The sequence below is a fragment of the Patella vulgata genome, chromosome 1 (genome assembly GCF_932274485.2).
Source record: "Patella vulgata chromosome 1, xgPatVulg1.2, whole genome shotgun sequence".
NCBI lineage: Eukaryota > Metazoa > Mollusca > Gastropoda > Patellidae > Patella > Patella vulgata.
The window spans coordinates 80,501,458-80,509,769 of record NC_065879.2 but is presented as its reverse complement, the minus strand read 5'-3'; the positions used below and the strand labels follow the sequence as shown (position 1 = coordinate 80,509,769).

General features: G+C 35.8%; 1 long non-coding RNA gene across 1 annotated transcript; it reads left to right on the top strand.

The window, feature by feature from the left end:
- The first annotated feature begins 587 nt into the window (after positions 1-587).
- LOC126824942 (uncharacterized) lies at positions 588-8,262 on the top strand. Its single transcript, XR_008788698.1, has 5 exons — positions 588-798; positions 2,296-2,426; positions 3,049-3,262; positions 3,804-3,921; positions 5,914-8,262. It is a non-coding gene; the product is annotated as an uncharacterized LOC126824942 (long non-coding RNA).
- Positions 8,263-8,312: the final 50 nt, after the last annotated feature.

Genomic DNA, 8,312 nt, shown 5'->3' with positions numbered 1-8,312 from the left:
ATCCATTACGGTGGATACCGAACTACCTTTTCCCCGCAGGTGGTTAACAAATTAGTAATTAATAACACTATAAAACCTATTCTGTTCACCTATGAACCGACACCAATTACTAATGAAAATGTATGTCCTTTTGCCGGCTTGTACGAGTGTCTAAACAGTCATGCTCGTGAAATTCAGACTATGATTACAGACTATATTATATGCATATACCCGCCTATTTAGAGCAATGGGGGCGTTAGTATTTAAAAACACAACGTGAAGTCTGTAAGGAAGTCAAAATCTTAACATTGCACTTCACGTTGTGTTTTCAAATTGCAAGATAGTCTTCCGGGTAACAGGATATTGTCACAGCATGTATATTATGTTTGTCGTGGAGACAAATGAACGTCACTCGTCACAAATAAGATCATCTATGGCCCAGTTTTACTCCAATAATTTGCTTGCAGTTATGAGTGTTTAGTAGTGGGGAAAACCAGGGGGTCGGTAGAAAACCCACGCGATAGCCCATTAGCCGCACCATGTATATGTGTAGATATATGAAATGCATACATGTAGACATGTTTATTTTATTATAGGTTCCTGTAGGAAAATGGACAAAGGAAGGGGGATTCAAACCTGATCCATTCATATCAACTGTTCTTGCACATACTATAGATGAAATAAACGGGACGACTGAAAAGAAAGTATCTTTGATTCTGGAAGATCCTATCTATATAGACTATGACCTCCAGTACAACTGTCAGGTTAACTGTGGTAATGAAGTATCAAGGAATTCAACAATTGAATTAAAAGCACTAAGTACGCAAGAGTAATGTAGTCAAATTTACTTTAAAATATGACTTGTTGGGTCGCGTGGATATAGTGTACACACCTAGTAAATTGGATTTCGATCCTTTTCAGCCCTAATAAGCATATAAACCAAATTTCAGCAAAATCGAAGGGGTACGGTTTAACTAATTGGGTGATAATTGACATGGATCCGAGTAACCCAAAAAAAGATAGCATGGAACAAGAACGTCTTTAACATATGTTAGGGACATTAGTACAAACTATAATTACACCAAGTTTCAGATTTTTAGGTGCTCATCTACCAGGTTCTATCGGCTCGAAAAATACGAGGCAATTTTCAAAATTTGTGTCTGAAACCATATTCGAGGGTAATTTTCTGTGAATCTAGTGCAGAATGAGGCGTTTTCATATGTTTCGTATGTAGTACTACCGGTAATCTCTGGATAGGCCAATACTTAGGTCTATATATATTACTTTGTAGTTCCTGGAGCACTACAAAATCCAGAAAATATACAATTATACCAATTTTTGGGGGGTTTTATGGTCAAGTAGCATCCGAACCCTACCAGTCACCTGACCTTCCTAAAGATAGATAACTATGATTGAAACAGCAAGTCAGTTAAAAATAAAATATCTGAGAAACTCGAGTAAATTATTGATACATATGGTTCGAAAACTAATCGGTAACTCAAGAAACTCAAATGCCCGTATCTCAGTCAATTTTCAAGCTACAGACCACAGTTTTGCACAGTTTCTATATAGTTTTAACATGCACAATAACATATATTTTTTCACGATTTTTTCGAGGGAAGTCAATTTCCCAATATCTGAAAATTGACCCACTTGACATGGAATGACCCAGGTACAATCCTGTGCAAATCATGAATCTACTGTGGTTCTGTTTGAAATATGGCGTGTTTGGCCTTACATAGGGATAGAGGGTTCAATTACTACTGTAACCCAAGGCAGAAAGGTTGCTTTTGCCGTTGAGTTGACAAACGTTTGCAACAAGACTATTTCATCAACTCCCCACATAAAATTCCAAAAAGACGGTTTCATATACCCGGACGTTAAACCCTATTTCTCTCTCTGGCCGGAATATAAAATGAATTATAATTACTACATGTAGATAAAGCCATCCCCTTTACCATCAATTGTATAAAAAGCGTGTATTTTAGTTTCAGCTAAAGTCGATATTTAAATTATTTCACGAAAGTCCTAAAATGATGAATTATATCACGAAAGTCCTAAAATAATGAATTATTTCATGAAAGTCCTGAAATAATCAATTCAAATAAATAATCGACATTTCGTTTGAACTTTCAACTCTACAACAATGTTTCCTGGAAATGGGCCTCATAATTGTGGCGAATATCGAGGTTTGTATCGCAATAGAATATGACCACCCCTACTGTCTAGTTCAATACCTCCCTGTGGACGTTGTTTACCAAAATATACTGATGGATATTTGAGTAACGCATATGAATGTAAATTAACTGTTTGCAGGACCAAAATGGACACATTCTGAATACGAAAAACATGCAACATTGGGAACGGATGTTACTTTTCTGTGGGAATACAAATATCCATATGAAGCAATTGCTGTTTTTATAAGACGGGAAAGGAAAAATGAAAAGGTAAAGCTCAATATACAACTAATCAACACGCTATTTACACCACAACCCTCTCTAGTTTACTTTAAATAATCGGCGGAATTAAACGCAATCACCTCCTCTACTTTATGTAAAATTGGTGGAATTAAATTCTATAAGCAATGTGTTGTTTATACCACATCTTCCTCTATTGTGTGTGTTGTGTAATTGGATAAATTATATAACCAATTGACAAAATCGAGATAAAAAGCATCGGTGGATAATTTCATTCATGAAAACATTAACTACAAATGCACAAAATCGAAACGTCAGAGAACCGTGAAACAAAGCCGGGGTCAGCTGAAGTCAATATCGTGTAAGTCGTGGCATTTTTCCGAAGTGATGAACGTTGAAATTTTGATCTGTATTTAAAGGGCCAGAGTGAAGGGAATGCACGTGCAAAACGTGCGACATGGGACTGCTTAAACTCTGAAAAAAGACAAGTGTTTGCACGAACAAAGTTCATTACCGAGAACTGATATTGGGTTCAAACCCAGAACTCCACAAAAAGAGACCCATACGGCACGAAAGCCCAAGAAAACGTTTACCAGAAATATTTCACGAATTAAGCAATGCGTTTTTAATGGCTTTGAGTATATTTCTCCAGGTCGAAGTAGGATATTGGTACCAGGGTGAATTTACTGACACGGATCAATTTATCAAAAGAGTAACAGTCAAAAAGACACCAAATGAAAATAAAATTGGTGAAAAGATCAGTCTAACCTTACAAAATGTGACAGTGGAAGATTTTGGATGGGAGTATGTCTGTCAACTAACACTGGGTGATGGAGAGCAGCTATTAACAACAACAAAACTGAAAGGTAACTACATATAATTACAGTAATTTGTTGTTCTTAAATGATGTTGATTTAAAAAGTATTTATTCAGATTTATTATATACAACGATGAAGGGAATAATATGAATAAATGATGTACTTAAGAGACACCTCGTGGGTTTTCTCCGGGTCCTCCCACTGCTAAAGACCCCTACGCGCAAGCGAATTATTGAAATAAAATTGAACAATGTGTTAGTCCCGAAATGACCTAGTTTGTGTCGAGTGGACGTAACACCCCCCCCCCTCTCTCTCTCTCTCTCTCTCTCTCTATTGAAGACACTGTTAACTTGATACCATTGACTAATACACCTGGCCCAATAACTAATGATGTTTGTAATCCTTTATGTCTTTTTCATCTATCACCAATTCAGTATTAATACAGTCGAATGTAAAATTTAAAATATTTCTAGGAATTTATATAGCTGGTATTCGTAGTAATCTGTTACTGATTTTAAATAGGGGTGTGGGTAAGGTTTTAGTTGTATTTTTGTTTTAGTTGTAGTTGTAAATGTTACCATTTTTATAGAACGAGACGTGCAAGCGAATGCTGTACCGCCTTCCATATATAGAACAGATTCAAAAACATCCACAGCTACAAATCACTTGTTGGTGACGTACAATAATACTACTTGTTATTGTCACTAGTAAGTACACATCATTACTTGTTATTATCTCTAATATCTCATATGACAAGTAAGTACTTGCTACTACTTGCTAGTCTCCTCAATTATCTTTCACATGACTACTTGTTATTATCTTAGAGGACTAGTAAACACTTGCTTCTATCTCCATTATCTCTCGAGTTGTACAGGACTGCACTAGTAAACACGTAATAACATCGCATATCGTACAATGTAAAAATGCACGAATCGAAATGAAAGGGAAAAAACAATAACTTTGCTGCACTGACTAGGCTAATGAAGACGGGCAACGCTACACAGTGTGACATGAGGGAAATTATGGACACACAGCGGCACGACTGCATACACTTATCTCTTATTGTACATGTACACCAAAGTTTATTTTGGAATTTTGGTTTTCGTCCCATCAGAACGACGAGACACTGTTCCTTCTATTTCAATAGGTTTTTGAGAGAAAGAGAGAAATAGGCTTTAACGTCCACTCGACACAATCTAGGTCATTTCGGGACTAACACGTGGTTCAATTTTATTCAATAATTCGCTTGCGCGTAGGCGTCTTTAGCAGTGGGAGGAAACCGGAGGACCCGGAGAAAACCCACGAGGCTGGACAGGCGACCCTACTCCTTGTCACGTACAACCGGCGAATCAAAACCCCGCCAGTTGACTCAATGACAGGCCGTATGATACAGCGCGCGCGTGCTTACCATTCGGCCATCCACCCCCTCCCCCAATAGGTTTTTGACTAGTAGTATGTAAGTGAATTGGGGTAGTATGTCACTAGGTTAGGTTAGTAAAATCATCCCAGTGCCAATGTAACCAGCAGTGTCATCAATCCAGTGGTTTCAATAAGAAAAAAATGAGACTTAAAAATACATTATGGGAGATCAGATACAGAGCTGGTAGTTATCACTATAACAGTTAAAAACTAGATAATGTAAAGGGAATTTGCTGAAAATTTAAGTCAAATTGATCCACCCCGAACCGATTATTTAGCAATTACATTTTGTGCCTAGCCTCGATCATCATTACTAAAGCCGGTACGATAAAAGCATAGTATCGATTATCCAGTAAATATCGCAGGCTAGCGATGCCACCGAGAGTTGATTATATATGCTAAATATATCGATAAACTACAAAAACTACAAAAATCTGCAGCTAGACTTATTACTGATGTTTCTTATAGAGAACATATAACCCCAATCCTTTATAATTTACACTGGCTCCCGGTTCAATCTAGAATAACCTATAAAATTTAATTGTTAACTTTTAAATGTCTAAATGGTCTTGCGCCATCTTACTTATCCAATCTTTTAACTTTATATTCACCATCCAGAACTTTACGTTCGTCTCAAGATCATTGTCTTTTAAAGGAGCAAAAATCGAACCTTGCCTTCTGTGGCAATCGTGCTTTTTCCATTTGTGCACCAAAATTATGGAATAAACTCCCACACAGTATACGCAGTTGTAATTCACTCCCTGTTTTTAAAACGAAACTCAAAACCCACCTATTTACTCTTGCTATTCTTTTTACGCTTTATAACATTATCTACACCATTAAATATCATTGTTTTTATTTATATTTTTATTTCTTTATTTACATGATTATTTTACACGTAAAAACTCTATCTACACCATTAAAGATTACTGGTTTTTTTATATGTTGATTTCTATATTTCTATTTTTTACACGAACTTCATATTTTTAAAACCCTGTTTATCATGAAAGGAGCGCTATATAAGTACATGTAATAATAATAATAATAATAATAATTATGGTCAGGATAAGTTAATTAATGTCTAATTAATTGGCAGATTTAACTCTTGCATAATGTGTGTTTAAATTTGTTAGCTCAGTGAACTCCTCCCTCATGATAAAGCAAAGAGACATCTAGGTATTATCATCCATGTATGTGTGTGATCCTATACATAATAAACCACACTTTGTTTTTATTTCACCTATATTATGTATTAAAGTAACTATGTTTACATATTTCAGGTTTCATGATACAGAGGTGATGTCTTAACATCACCATTGTTGGTTCACTACTGATGGTTTTGTGCCCCCCTCCCCCGGGGGACTAATAAAATGGGTCTGTCTGTCCGTCACACCATTTGGGACACAATAACGTTGTGTTGGTGTTTTAGATGAATTCCTTGATGGAGGGTTTGATTCTCGGGGTGAAAATGTTTATTGGGTGAATGCCATCGCAGGGTTTGATCATGCACATTTTCCACTTAGGCTTAACAGAGGAACACGATGACTTTGGTTCTGATTGTGTGAGGAATACCTTCAGTAAGTTCGATAATGAGAATTGTCTGCTTAGGCTAAGTAGCGATAAGCAATGTGATTGGTCAAGACTCTTGAACATAAAAATTCTCCTTTTAATTGGGGTAGAATTTTGAACTTGATGTATATGTTCATTAGCTGAATGTCTTGACAGAGTTCAGTGATTAACATTGATGTAGATGTTCATCAGGTGACTAAATCCAATGGTAAACATTTTCCGCTAAAGCTAAGCAGAGCTATGCAATTTCATTGGTTGATGCTTTGGGACAAGATGATTTTGATTCTAACTGATGGAGAGTGATGAAACTTAGTGCACTTCAAAACCTTGACTGAGTTTGATCGTGAACATTTTATGCTTAGACTAAGTATGGAAAATCAGTTTGATTACGCGATACTTTTGAAAAAGATAAATTATGCAATTAATGTGTCGTCTATGTATTTTCGAATTTTGGCGGAGGACATCAGCCTCGCTGTTTGTTACAAGCCCAATAGTGGCTAAAATGTGTATTTCTATAAAGGTTAAACTCGATGGTAAACAGAATAATCTGGGGTCGGTCATACACCAAAACATTATGGGTCATCCTTGGGGTATAAGGAACAAGTATGCAAAGTTTCTAGCCGACCAGTTAAGAATTGCGGACTGTAGGCGACACACAGACAAACTTTTGCTAGCAGTGTTGCAAGGCCTGAGTGCCTGTCAGGAAGAATTTTTCTTCAGTCATTCTAAAAATGTCGTTCACAGCTGACATGACGTTAACATTACTAAGAAAATAGCAACGGGGTACTTCCATTTTCATTGATGGAATCCATGGTTATAAACCTGGCCAAAACATCAGGATCTGCTTCAGAACGGCACAGATTGTCACGGAACGTCAGGAAGTTAAGAAATACCAACAAGACTAGCAATATGTCGAGTGGCTAACCTGTAGACGGTCCACAAACAAATTGACGTTATTGTGGATATCAGGGCCGGGGAGAAAACAATATACGTCAAGTTGAAAATGTTGGCATATAATAATATATCTTTGTATAAGTATCAATGAAGAGAAAGACTCAAAGGCGCATTATGGAAGATTAGATAAAAAGCTGACAAATCTAGCTGTAATAGTTAAAACTAGATAACGTAAAGGGAATATGCTGAAAATTTCAGTCTAATTGCTTCTCTCTGAACCGGGATATTAGCGACTGAATTTTAGGCCTTACCTCGATAATCATCACTAAAGTCGGTACGATAAAAACATACGATTACCCATTTTCGTATTTATTCATTAATGAGCGCTCAGTAGCAGATCGGATTAAAATCCAGTGAAAATCCGACACATCTTAATAAATGTCTAATTAATAATTTATGTAACATTTCCGGCAAAAGAAAGACCTGTAATAGACAAGAGTTAGCTCTTGCATAATGTATGTTTAAATTGTGCTCATTTTGTGAAGAAGGGAATTGTCATTTACTACGGTACGGTTTAGGAACTAACGGGTGGGGGCTTAAATGTTATATGAATTATTAATTAGACATTTATTAAAATAACAAGACCATAAGTAGATTTTAAGTAGATCATAACGGTGATTTAATTCAAAAAAGGGAGAAGCCAGACTAAGACTCGGATGACCAGTACGGTGGTTAAGATCAATGCGCACACCTTATCAAAACTACCACCATTAATAACTTCTTTCAAAATAAACAATTTAAAGGAAATTGTCAATATATTCATTTTGAATTATCTATCATTGAAATGTCCTCTCGAGATCGACCATAATGCCTCTTTAATAAATACTGTAGGATCGATTTTACATATTATGCATGTCACCATGTATAGATAAAAAATTGTTTATAAAACCACCAGTGGAGGACTGACGTTGTAGGTCCCAAGTCCTAGTAAAGATAGAGGGAGACAATACATGTATATATTTTATATAATTAGATATTTTAAAACATATGTTTACTCATTAAGACTAGATAATTTTTAATGTGATATTTTATATAATCAATAAATATATTATAAAACATCTATTCACTCATTGAAACTTGATAAATGTTTTTACGTATTATTTTAAGGTAGTATTTTATGTTATTTAAATGTTATTACGTAGTATTTTAAGGTAGT